Source organism: Tamandua tetradactyla, chromosome 6, assembly GCF_023851605.1.
Source record: "Tamandua tetradactyla isolate mTamTet1 chromosome 6, mTamTet1.pri, whole genome shotgun sequence".
Lineage (NCBI taxonomy): Eukaryota > Metazoa > Chordata > Mammalia > Pilosa > Myrmecophagidae > Tamandua > Tamandua tetradactyla.
In genome coordinates this window covers 103,317,948-103,332,343 of record NC_135332.1, presented here as the reverse complement: position 1 = coordinate 103,332,343, position 14,396 = coordinate 103,317,948, and the positions used below count along the sequence as shown (strand labels likewise).

At 38.1% G+C, this 14,396-nt stretch overlaps 1 pseudogene; it reads left to right on the top strand.

Annotated features, from left to right (window-relative positions):
- The first annotated feature begins 2,189 nt into the window (after window positions 1–2,189).
- On the top strand, window positions 2,190–6,164 carry LOC143686779 (protein BEX1-like; annotated as a pseudogene).
- The last annotated feature ends 8,232 nt before the right edge of the window (window positions 6,165–14,396 follow it).

The following is a 14,396-nucleotide window of genomic DNA, read 5'->3' as shown; positions in this document are numbered from 1 at the left end:
GGAAGCATTTCTCAGCTTCTTTGCAGGTTGATGTGTTCCCTGAAATTAAATTCTGGACAATGGACCATGAGCAGAAGTGATGCTGCCATATCCCCAATTAATCCCTCCGGGATTCATGGGCACATCTCTGTTCCTTCCTACTGGCAATGAGACAGCAAGACCTGGGGGAGCTGATCTGGACCCCAAGATAGAACGCCTGTGCTGAAGAAGGCAGAGGCATCCAGCCAGTCCAGGAACACTTACCACTGACTGTTACATGAGAGAGAAATAAAGTTCTGTCTAAGCAGTGTTTGGGTCTCTTGCTACAGCAACTTAGTCTACTTGGTAAGTGATACAGTCACAGCACATTAAAATGGGTTTTAAAGCATTGATTCAAGATAATAGAAATGTTTTTCAACAAGAATCTTCAGGGAAGTGTGTCTTATTTAGAACAATTGTCCTAAGGCTAGGCATCACAGACACATGGATATGTTGTCAGGGTAAATATATTCCAGCAAAATATTCTACAAAATAACTGACCTGTACATTTAATAAATATCAAAGACAGGAAACCCAAAGCAAGTCTGAAGAACCATTTCAGATTAAAGGAGGCTAAAGAGATGTGACAACTAAATGCAATATGTGATGGTGGACAAAAGAAAAATGGCCACAGGGGACATTATTGGATCAACAGATAAAATTAGAATATGGGATGTTAATTTGATAATATTAAAACTAAAATACTTTAATTTTCAATTCATGTACCATAGTTATGTAAGAGAAGGTCCTTATTCTTAGAAAATGTATACTCAAGTGGTTAAGATTGAAGTTTCACAATGTCTGCAACTTATTCTCAAATGGTTCTCAAAAAAATATGCAAAGATATATTTCAGAGGGAAAGAGAGGGAGAGAGAAAGAGAGAGAGAGAAAGATAAAGCAAACGTATGAAATATAAACAATTGCTGAATCTGTACATTAAAAATTATGTCAAAATGAAGTTAAAAGGCAAAACAGTTAGCAATATCATTTCCTGTTCTTCAGTCATGACCATCTTCATCCATAACCACACACTTGTATTTGAACATGTCCTGTCAATTACAGCACTGCTTTGGCAAAACATTTGGCTGGATGCTCATGCATGTGACCCTTCATTTTGGACCTATTTCCAATGCTCCACATTTCTCCTGAAGCAAATTTGTCAAAATAATTGTGGAATAAACATTGTAGAAGTTAGCAAAACAGAATCCCTCTCCATCTTCTATCTAAGAACAAATGTAGACTTAGGGTGGAATCAGTGGCTAATTTCTTAAGCATAGACTAGAATTCAATTAGGGTGCTGGGATATAGATAGATGAAGATGTAGACATACATGTAGATACAGACAAAGGTACAGACATGGACATAATCATAGATAAAAACATATAGAGAGTGATATTTGGGAATGCACTTTAAAGTTATCTTTATACCCACAAGGGGCTACTGTGAATCAGAAAGATCTTGCATTGCAATAAGTTCATCTTCCACTTATTGATTGACAGAGATACCACAGATACATTCACAATCCAGATACCTAACGGTCACTTCTAGTTCATCAGGAACTCCTGAAAGATTGTTAGATTTCCTAGGCAGGGAACACTGGATACTCTCAACTCCTTTTCTTCAAACTTACATTAGAAATTCATTCATTCATTTAATTAGCATTTTTTTGAGCTCTTGCTGAGCATCAACCACTGAGTAAAGGAGCAAAATTACAGAGTTTGCCTTCAAAGTGGCCCTAGTCAAGAGAGAGAGATAGGATTAGTCAGTAACCCTGGTTACATAAAAGAAGTCATTCAGGTTGTGTCTTGCAACTCTTTAGCATTTCCTCTTAAGATATGTGGCTTAAGGAAAGAGTTAGAAAATATAAATATTGTTTGCAAAAGTAATGTATGACAACCATATACATTTTCCAACTAAAGTTAAGAGGAAAAGAAATAGCAACTTTATGATGGACCCAGATGAATCCAAATTTACTCTTACTTTCTGGTTAAATACCATGCTAAGGGTTCAGTGTGGGATTTTGATAAATTTATTACTCATTCCTCTTCCTGAATTCATGCAAAGGAATATATGTATAGCAATTCTTAATAAAATACCAATGTATTCATATCCAAACAACCACTCTTTTTCTTCCAATGCAGCCCTTTTAGGTAATATCTGTGTATGAAAACATGGCTCAGGCTCTAAGCCTTTCCTCTGAATCTAGGAAAACTGAATCTGAGAAACCTGTTTACCGTATGGAGGCAGGAAGTGAAAGCTGCCCAAAAGCATGGGTATTGAGCCCTCCCACTGGTAAACCAGAGCCCAGTAAAGATTCCATGTCATGGCCAATAACAACCTTTCTTCCCTTGAAGACAGGATATTTAGAAAAGGACAGTAAGTCAAGGTGGGGGCAGAAGTTCCCTTTCCAACATTCATATTGTATTTACTAAAGATCGTTTGGTGAGTTATAAGTCCTTCTATGGTTGTAAGCTTCTTCGGAACATAAACTACATCTTAACATATTTCTGTATTATCTCTAGCTATAATAATAGAAACATACTTGTTTGTTGATTGATTGACCGTAATTGTTTTATGCCTTAGAAGTCATTTTTAGAAGGCATTTTGGAATCTCAGGGCACATTCAGGGGCGTGATTATAAACACCAATTTCCATTGTACTGTACATGTGCACAAATCTTGGTTATAGATATTTCTGACTAAATGAGGTTCTACAAGACTAAAGCACAAATATTAATAGTTTTACATTATCTGTGCCATTCTGGAACAACATTATTCAATAGCATGAAGCTGACAGTAATTACCCAAAGTGAAGTATAGTACCAGCTGCCTTTGAACTGTCTTAATATAAGGTTAATACTGCAGGACTGAGCAAAAGGAAAAGCATGCTGCTAAAGAGAAGGTTTTTGAAGATTCTGCTAGATACAACTTTTTTTCCAGAAAAATCTTTTCATCAAGCATTAACTCTGTAATTTCAGAGTTGCTTTTACTATAGATCATAACCTTACCATGTCCATCTCTTAGCCTAAAATTCTATCCACCCATGATTTTACTTAGTTCTTGTTGATGTGTGCTTCTCATACACTTCTATATCTCTCAAGAATCTATTTACATTGTTTTGCTTGTAATAGGCACTCAACAAATATTTATTGAATGGATTCATTGTCCCATCTTGAAAAATTGGCTGAAAAACTGATTTCTATAAATATCTGAGCAGATTCATTACTATTCGTATTTTCTGGTATGTATTAATCGCTGTGATGATAAATTGTGAGTGAGATTGGACCACACAGACCCAGAATTTTTGATAAGGATCTACTTTTGGTTAGAAATTTCTTTTAATAGACTAACACTGTTTTTTGTCTCCTGGCCAACAGGATGCCACGATGTATTCATGGTTTAGGAAACTTAAGTAAGCTAGCCATGTTCAGTGCTAAGAATTAAGAGATGATTCGATTGCAAGGCAGTGAATAATGGACAGACCTTCAATGTATTTATTCCTAACTTTAATTAGAAATTAATTCTTCCCTTCACTTATTTGCTAATCTAGTCAAAAGAAAATATGTACTGCTATCTATGTAACAGACTCTGATAAGAGGCTACAGCAGTGAGTGAGCTTTCATTCTAGAGGCAGCTAAAACAAGAAGAGAATTGTCAAACCATGCAATTGACTAAACAGTTAGCTTCTTGGTACAATTCTCCAAGGCCCAACACTTCTCTAAGAAAATTTCTTATTTGCATGATGAAGATACTTCAAAAATAATACAAGCATACTCTGGGTCTTTTAGATGACTATTTTATGGTTGGAACTTGCCATATACTTTCAGCATCTGGATTACATTTGCTTTTGGGACATCACTAAATGTTTCATGTCAGTATCCTTGCTCTTGGGATCTGAAGACCTATCTCTTGGGTCCTAGATTTCTGAATTAAAAAATCTCCCTCTAGAGAATAGAACACCGTCAAGAAGCTCCACTCTTACTTTGTTAGGGAAAGAGTTAATTAAAAGAAACAAACTGTTAACACCATAGATGCTGCTATTAAGATTAGCTGGATGGTAATTGCTTTGGTGTGGTGAAGTAAAGTGTTCACATCTGCTGTCTAAGTCCTAGAAGTCTTTCCTATTCACTACCATATTTCTGTACATATCAAAAAATCTTTGAGTTATTACTAAGCATTATAAAGGGGAACAATGGAATCTGTTGTCTGAATGCCTGAAGAAGCTTTTTCATTTTAGATCCTCTAATAAAAGAATTTTGAAAAACGAGCCCTTTTAAAATGCCTTAGTTTCAAGATGATCTCAAATGAATTTTCCCTCAAGCACATTTCTCCTAGATCTTTTCTCTCTTAAACATTTAATCTGCATGCCTCTGATTTATTTCCATCTGACTCATCAAAATCTGTTTTTAAAGTATTCTTTGATATCCAAGGAACCTGAATAGTGTTTGTAAAAAAAATGTTTAAATCTGGAAATTGTGTCTTTCAGTGCAAAATATAACATGAATGAGTCAGTTTGAATTGCCCTAAATATTGCTTTGGTAATCTGCCTGAGGTACCCTGTAATCATCTTTGTGACTCACTCCCTGGAGGCAAACTTGAATAGAAAGGCAAAATCCCCTATTCTTTCCCTGCCTTCCAACTGCAAACACAGAGGGATACTATATTTAAAAGTGAGATATTTTATTTGCAATTAAATTCTCACAGCTTTTTCTCTTCTTAAAGACATATGATTATCCAGTGTTCTACTATTAATGATACTGAGAACATGGTATTTGGAAGCACTAATTGCAAATAAAATAATAATTCCTTGACTTTTAGAGGTAACTAAGTTAAAGCTAATTCTGGAACATCTCTCAATCTTGTTTTGATTTGAAACAGATGTGTCTCCTGCACTGGCAAAAACATCACAAGGGGCAATTCCTTTAAGATGTATAGAGCTGTCCTTTGCAAACATGGAAGATGCCTCTGACTAATCAGTTTAACTTCTTCATTGAATAGCAGAGATGGGTGTGCTTCATTGGTCTATGTGTCTCACCCAGTCTACACAGTCTCACCACAATGGGAGAGACTTTGGGTTTGGTTTAGAGTCAAGACCAAGGAGCAGAGCCAGTGTGACCAGTTCATGCATGAATGCTATTCAAGACTGGGACTTGGGGTGCTTACTTAGTGGACCACTGCACAAACCAGGAGTGAGAGAGAGGAAGTGTTAAAGGGGATGAGATGCTGGAAGCTGATTAAGAAGGTTAATGGCAAAGGGGAAAACAAATATGACCTGCACCAACCTTTACAGTAGGTGCAAACCACAGGGGCTTAAGTTTAAATGAACTAAAATTAAATAAAGCAAAAAACTCACTTCTTCAGTGTCACTTGCCACATGTGGCTAGTACCTACTATATCAAACACTGCAAACATAGAATATTTCCATCATCAGTTACAAACCATCTGCTTTACAAACCTAAATGTAATGATATAAGCTCTAGGTTAGAATGGGCCAGTGAAGGATGGACTTAATAGTTTTAATGAATTTGAGGAATAAAGGAGAGATGTTACATTTAAGAGTCATTGCAGTAGAATCAACCCGGTCTCGCGCTCTTCTAGCACCTGCTCTTGGTGGCCCTGAGGGCGTGCGGGCCCGGGGCCGCCCAGAAAAGAAGGAGGCAGAGAGGTGGGCAGGTCTGCGGGTCTGAGGGTCCCAGTGGTGCACATTGCGGCCGGAATCAAGAGGAAGAGGAGGAGACTTCCAGGATAGGCCCAGGAGTAACGGCGTCCAAAGAGGAACATGCGGGGGAAAATCTCAACATGAATGATGCCTACCAGGAAAAAGAAGAAATGGATGAAAAGGAGCAAGACGCTAATAAAGGCGAGCCCTTGGCACTCCCTTTCGAAGCTGGTGAAAACTGTATGCCTAGAGGAAATCGTAGGCGGTTCCGCATGAGGTAGCCCTTCCTGCAGTATAGATGGGACATGATTCAAAGGCTTGGGGGGTCACAGGCAAGGGTGAGAGAAGAAAATATGCAAAGGATTAGGGAAGAGGTGAGAGAGCTGTTGGAAAAGCTGAGGGAAAAGCAGTTCAGTCATAGTTTACAGGCAGTTAGCACTGACCCCCCTCACCATGAACATCATGATGAGTTTTGCCTTATGCCATGAATCCCGATGTTTTTCCTGAAGTTAATAGGGAGACCCCTGCTTTCTCAACTTACGTTTTCATAATATATCTTTGCTTTAAACTTTTTGATGTTACTTGTTTCTGGTGGGGCTCCTGTAACCAGCTTCTAATTGAATGCTGTGTTTTGGACAGTGTTATGTTTTTGTTAGCCAAGGAGTTATATCTCTTGCATGGAAAGATGCTCATTACATATTGTGAAGTTAATAAAGCTGTTTTAAAAAGAAAAAAAAAAGAGTCATTGCAAAATTAGGTCAAAACTACTGTTTTAAGAGCTGAATCCATGGCTAGTTGATGATTCTCCGTTCAGAAAAATCATCTCTTGAGAGTCTCAAAGACTCTAGTGTCCTAAATACCCTCTCAGTACAACTATTTTTAAATAATTTGTATATATACTTATCATTTTATCTAAAAAATATTTGCTGAACATCTAACATTTTCCAGACATGCAAGGTACTATAATACAATGGGAAAGTTATAATGTAAGGGGAAGATAATCCAACTTTTCAATATTGCGTACCATGCTCCATGTGATATGGCCTCTCTCTGTTTCTCCACCTTCACTTCATTCCACTCTTCTTCTCACCATGCTCAAGACATGCAAAGTTCTTCTGTCCTCTGAGCCAAGCTAGCTTTTGTCCCAGACATATTACAGATGTTATTTCCTGGGTTTGAACTATTATTTCCTCAGAGCTTCGCATGGCCTGCACCTTCTCTTCATTCAGGTGTTAGGCCAAACTTCATCCTCTTGGGTGGCCTTCTTCAGTACCCATGCCTAGCCCCACACTCCCCATCTCTCAGTGTGATGAATCTGTCTTAGCTCCCTTACAGTATTTGTCAATCCCTGAACTTACTTTAATTATGTGCATCTTTTCTGTCTTGTTTCATTGCTGCATACCCAGTGCCTCGAGAGAGCCTGCAATAGACAGTTGTGTAAGGAATGAATAAATACATGAAATAGATATAATCCCTATTTCTGTGGTGCTTCTGTTCTTGGGAAATAATAATAGCTAACGTTAAGTGACAATTTATGATCCAGTTGCAACTTTCTATGAATTATCTAGTTTATAATATAACAATCTGAGAAAATATTATTAACCCTATTATATGAATTTAAAATATTGAGTAAGTAATATTTAGAAAGTTGAGAAACTTGCACAAGATCTCAAAGTCACACAGCTAGTAATTGGTGGAGCCAGAATCAAACATAGGTGGTCGTACTCCAGAACCATGCCTGAATCACAGGGCTTCATGTCTCTCTCTTTCTCTCTCATCCCACTCCCATACATGTCAAAATTAATTCCTTCAATCACATTTCATATCCCCTCAAGTCTTTGATCTTTGAGTCTTACTTTGGATAAATAATAATAATGGTAATTATTTCCAGTATTTATAAAACCCTTTACCATTCACATAGCAGATACACATATGTTATCTCTTTGTGAATCTTCATAACTATCCGGTGAGCTAGGCAAGAAAGAGATTATCAGCAAAATCACCCAGTGAAATAGAGGTTCAGCATAAAAGAAGAAATAATTATTTCTTCATGTGAGAGAAATAATGTCACCCTGATTTTAAATGTCACCCCAATTTTGAAAATCACCTTTGGCTTCTCCGTGAAGTCATTGGAATGAATGGTAAAAGACAAGGAGAAGTACTCTGCATGAATAAACCATGAAATATATTTGACAATAAATAAAATTCTCAATTAATGTGGAAATATTTGCTCTGAAATCTTGGCTCTGGAGGATTTAAATCTCAGCCAAATATTAAAAATACATTTCATTTCATTGCAGAAAGTACATTACAGATGCTTTCGTTTCTGAGAAACTGAAAAATTGCCATTTATGAAAATTCTCAATATGGATGAGGCTGATGAGTTGATTGTGTTGGAACAGTTGGATTCACCGTGGCACTTAAAAGCAGAGTGAGTCTGTTAGAGAAAGGCTGTGTGACTCTGATCAACTTTCAGGCAGTACTTTTTCCTGGGACTCTTGATACTCGTAAATAGCTTGGTGGAATCCTTTTTAACTCAGTGCAGTTCCATTAAAGAGAAGTTGATCAGAGATCTTTGGTTAAAGCATTTGTTTAGAATTTACATACTGTTAAAAAAATTCTCTGTGATGCTTCAGATGGATGTACAATAGTACACTTTAAAATTATTCTTTTAAAGAGTATCCATGCATTTTACTTGTCTTAGTAAATTCCCAATTTTAAGAGTTCTGCATTTGCTAAGTGTTGGCCATTGTTAGGGATTCATACCAAGACTAGTTTATTTTAATTGCAGTTTGACACACACTGTTTATCTTCTCTGTATAACATTGTGTGGTAACTTCTAAGACACAGCCCTGCTCTCAATAAGTGAGAGGAGATAGGGATGCAAAGGAAGAGCAAGTTTGGGGATGTAGGAGGGCAGAGGGTGAAGCAGTTAAGTAAAACAGTAATCAGTGCAGCTTCACCCACCGTAAGGCTAATTCTTCCACTCCTGGGAACTTTTCTCATATGCATAAGTGCTGTAAAAGACCACTGGCCTCCCAGGGCAAACCAAATAAACACCCTTCAGGCAATGCTGGAGAATGCAAAACATCAATTTTTCTAATTAAACATGTTCTTGCCTTGATTTTAATTTAAGCAAGTGCCCTTGGTAAAAACCCATACAGTGCATGTATTTTGGGTACATTTCATCAAAACGGTATATCGAAATGAACATTATCAGCATTTAAAAAAATGCAATTAAAACAGTTCTGAAGAAAGCAAAATATAACATGTTCATAGCACCATTCACACTTCCTGCACCCCATGCTCTTGTGGCCCTGGGTTACTAAGGGTTGGACCAAGCAGATGACTTAATTTAACTTAACAATGTTCTCATCATGCACTGGTCATGCACTCATTTTTCCATTTAGCAAATGCTTATCTGGTGCCTACTATGTTCTAGGCATTGTGTTACATGTTGGGAATAATTAGCAGATGAGAAAAATTACAGATCCCAAGTATAGAGGATACAGATAAGAGACCAGGCAGTCACAATATAATAGATTAATGCTCTTTGATGAGAGGCATTTCAGGGAACATTAGGGAAGGATATGTGACAGGGTTATGGAGAATTATACATGCAGACCTCTGAAATGGAACTGTAGCAATAGTGGATGAAGCAATTTATAAGCAATATAGATCAACTGAAAAAACAAATTGTGAATGAAGAGTGATGAAAATTTCAAAATACATTTATCCTTAGTACAAAAAAAAGTTATTGACTGGGAAGGTTATGACAAAGTCAGAAACTCTTATTGAGGTTATGCCAAAAATAAACAAACAAATAAGCCTATTACTTTGAAGAATGCCATTTGCTTTTAGGTCAACTTTGCTTTAAGGTCTTGCTCTTTCTGTAGCATTTCTGTAGATAGGCAAATGGTTCCAAAAAGGCTAAAACTATGGAGATCATTCCATGTGAGAGAATCAAAAAAAGCTTTGTCCTCAAGATCACCTTCAAATTCAATGATTCAAAGAACGGCTGATAGGTCTCAGAAAAGTTGTTATATGCTTGGTTATGGTTTATTACAGTGGATACAGATTAGAATCACAAAGAAACAAGGCATAAATGGCAGGTCAGAGTCCAGGAGAAACCAGACACAAGCTTCCAGTTGTCGTCTCCCAATGAAATTATATGGACAGTGTTTAAATTTCCCAGTAATGGTGTATGACAATGCACATGAGGTATTACCAACCAGTGAAGCTTTCCTAAGCTTTGGTGTCCAGGGCTTTTGTTGAGGGTCAGTGTAGTAGTTTGAAGCTGTTATTTTCTGTACCACAGAAAAGATCATGTCCCTTTAATCCATTCCTATAGATGCAGACTTATTGTTGGTGGGACCTTTTTTTTTTGGCATGGGTAGGCTCTGGGAATCTAAGCCTGGCATGACAGGCAAGAATTCTACCACTGAGCTGCCATCTCATTGCCCTGTTGCCCTTTTGATTAGGTTATTTCAATTGACATGTGATCTACCTCATTCAATATGGGTCTTGATCTTGCTGGAATCAATAATGAGAGGATAAAATACTCATAGAAGCTAAGAGACAAAATTGAGAGAAGTTCACAAGAAAAGGCCCAGAGAAGTTAAGAGGGACCCAGGCAAAGCACAGAGGAAGCCACTGATGCCAGAAGCTGGGAGCTAGGAAACCAGCGAGGGAAAGACCAGCAGATCCTGGCCACATGAGTTCCCATGTGACGGATGGGTCCTGGATACAGCAGCCTGCCTTCAGAGTCCAAGTATTGTCCTATTGATGCCTTAATGGGGGGATGTTCTTGGCCTAAGAACTGTAAACTGCAAGTTAATAAATCCCCATTGTAAAAGCAAACCCACTTCTGGTATATTGCATTCCAGTAGCTTTAACAAACCGAAACAGTCAGTCTTATAAGTATTGAGTGCTCACGTGACAGACCTCAGCTATTCAGTCTCCAGCCCTCTAAAGGTCAAACTGACAGCATGGGGCCCACCATAAACCACACTGTTGGCATAAAATATCAGGTGTGGCCCAAGGCTTCAGGTGAAAAAAGAAATGTCTATCAGGTGTGATATTTCAAGGGCTTAGAGCTTACCTTCCACAAGCCAGTCAGTGGCCAGACCTCTCTTTGTGATGTGCAGGGTTTGAACAACCCAAACCTGTTGAGTTAATTCTTTAAGGGTGGCGACTTTTGATCTGTACCTTAAACAAGATACGCAGACTTTTAATAGGTGATGGTAAGTTGAGGCCAGGAAAATCTCTTGAGGTAGAGGACAACCTGAGCAAGAGAAAATTGAAGACGTGCAAAAGGTGGCTCTAGAAGACATTAGGAAATCCTGGTTCTCTGTAGCATAAGATCTATATTGGCAAATAGCTGATATATTAAAGGTGGGAAAAAGAAGTTTCTGACATATTGTGGCCTATCTTAAATTTAATGAAAGCTGTGCCCATTGAAAAAATTTGTAAATATATGAATATATCAAAAATTCTTTCTTAAAAAATGAAACATTTTCATTTACCATATTTGAAGAATAGAGAAAATTAGTCCAAAAATATCAATATTGTCCATCTTCTCCTTAATAAATGCTTAGGCCATTACTGGTATTTGGGTATACTATTTTTTTTTCGGAATTTTCTGTACATGCAATATATTGCAGATTATAAACATTCTCTTGATTTTTAAGTTACTCTTTTTTAAACTCAATAAAAACTTCTCAATGCACTTATAATTTTTACATTTATCCCTTGTTATATTGATACAATATTTTATTGAATATTTATAACACAATTTCCTTAACCATTACTCAGTTGTTGAATGTTTGAACTCTTTTTAATGTTTATTTTTGGTATTATAAATGATATTTCAAATGATTTTTTATATCTGCATTTTTTTTCCATATTTGAGATTGATCTTTAATGGAATTGTTGGATCCAAGGCATCATTTACTCTATTCTAGCCACACTAGTGCTAATCTCAGGCATTTGGCATTTTTTTTTCTTTTGATGAATGATAGGCATATTTTTATTGTCTGATATAAACCTGAAATAATCTGTTACTTCTTTTTTTTATTGTTTTCTAATTTTTTTTACTGTAAATATAACACATATACAAAAAAGCAATACATTTCTAAGTACATCTTAACCAGTTGTGATGGTTTGAAAAGATGTATGTACCCTAGAAAAGCCACGTTTTAATCCTAACCCCATTTTATAAAGGTAACCATTTCTTCTAATTCTTATTCAGTACTGTATGCTTGAAACTTTAATCAGATCATTTCCCTGGAGATGTGACTCAATTAAGAGTGGTTGTTAAACTGGATTAGGTGAAGATGTGTCTCTACCCATTCCAGATGGGCCTTGATTAGGTTACTGGAATCCTATAAAAGAGGAAACATTTTGGAGAAAAGAGGAGATTTAGAGAGAGCAGAGAAGAGTGAGAGAGCCATAAGAAAGCCACAACAGAATGCCAAAGAACCACGAAGCAGAGAGTCCAGAGACTTTTGGAAATGAAGAAGGAAAATGCCTCCTGGGAGCTGGAGAAAGCTAGCAGATGATGTTGTGCTTGCCATGTGTCCTTTTAGCCAAGAAAGAAACCCTAACTGTTCACCATGTACTTTTCCACTTGAGAGAGAAACTCTGAACTTCATCAGCCTCCTTGAATCAAGTTATCTTTCCCTACATGCCTTAGATTGGACATCTTTATAGAGACTTGCTTTAATCATGACATTTTCTTGACCCTAGAACTATAAACTAGCAGCTTGTTAAATTCCCCTTTTAAGAAGCCATTCCATTTCTGGTGTATTGCATTCTAGCAGCTAGCAAACTAGAACAGATTTTGATGCCAGGAGTGGGGTGCTGCTGCAGTTTGCAAATACCAAGCATGTTGGAATCGCTTTTTAAATGGATAAGGAGAAGATTTTGGAGGAGTTGTGAGGAGCTTGATAAAGAAGGCCTAGAATGCTTTGAAGAGACTCTTGGTAGAAATGTGGACTCTAAAGACATCTTTGGCCAGGCTCTACACAGAAATGAGGCATGTATTATTGCAGACTGGAAGGAAGGCAATCCTTGCTTTAAAATGGCACATAATCTGGCAAAACTGATTAGTGGCTTTGGCTGGAAGGTATTTTAAAAGCCATGAACTTGGATATTTAGCAGAAGAGATTTCCAAATTAAATTGTGGAAAGTGCAGCCAGGTTTCTCCGCACAGCTTATAGTGAAATGTGACAGGAAAGAGATAAGCTGAGAACTGAACTTTTGGGTACAAAGAAACCAGAAATTGATGTTCTGGAGAATTCTGGGCTTCCAGCAAGGAAGACCCCAGAGAACAGTGCCCCACATGAGGACTTGAGTAAATTTGAAACCAGCCAGCCATTTCAGAGAAAGCCAGGATTGGACATGAAGTTATCCAGGAAGGACTTGTGGAAACTTCTTATGTCTGATGGGTATAATCTGACACTCTTACATAGAAAGCCAACAAAAGTGTTGCAGAATCTGTATAAAGAGAACCACTGCTAGTCAGCACTGAGAGGGACAGAGAAGGGACACACTGGAGGAAAATTAACTTCAGAGGCAAAACCAAGGAGGCTGGGGTCTGAAGTCAAGAAGCCTCAGGCCAGGAGAGCAGACCCACCCAAGCATGTGGAGAGGGTGAGTTTGCCCCGAAGACAGAGGGTGGGCCTTTCACCTTGTGGCAGGGGAAGAATCGTGTCACCTTAGGCCTTGGAGGGGGTGGGACATATTCCTTGGGGTTTGGAGAAAGCCTGGCTGCCACCACATGGAGGGGTTGAGCATGTGCCCCAGAGATGGCAGAGAGCCCAGGTGCAGCCCCAGTGCTTGGAAAGGGTGGAGCCAAGAAAAAGGAGGTCTCCCCAGTGTCCCCCAAGGTTGCATTCAGAGAGAGACAGAACTCTGTGTAGGCCCGTGGAAAGGGTGGGACTGCTGCTTTCTAAAGCCCCGACGATAAATCTAAAGCCCAGACTTTGAAATCTCATGGACATCGCCCTGTGTGTTTTTGAAACATGACCCCATGTTCCTTCCTCCCTATGAAAATGGGTATATATATATATCATATGCCTGTTCCTTCTTTATGTGTTGGCAGCAAATAACTTGTTCTGAGTTTTATAGGTCCAGAGCCAGATGAAAACTTTGTACTGGTTTTAATCTTGTATTATTCTTGTATTTGCAATGTTACTGGAATGGTTTAAGGTTCTCTGATATTGTTACGGAATGAATGCATTTTGTATATGGAAAAGCATGTCTTTTTTAGGGTCTAGAGGGTGGAATGTGCTGGTTTGAAATGATTTATACACCCTAGAAAAGTCATGTTTTAATCCTAATCCCATTTTATAAAGGCAGCCATTTCTTCTATTCCCTATTCAGTATTGTATGTTGGAAACTTAATTATCTTATCTCCATGGAGCTGTGACTCAATCAGTGTGGGTATTAAACCTGATTAGGTGGAGACATGTCTCCACCCATTCCGGGTGGGTCTTGATTGGTTTTACCGGAATCTTTTAAAAGAAGACACACTTTGGAAAAAGCTAGAGTACAAGAAAGATAGCCAGGAGATTCAGAGAGCAGAGAAGAACAACAGGCATGAGAAAGCCACAACAGAGAATGCTGCAGAACCATGAAGCAGAGAGTCCACCAGCAAGTGACTGTTGGTGATGAAGAAGGAAAACGCCTCCAGGGGAGCTGGAGAGGAAGCTAGCAGA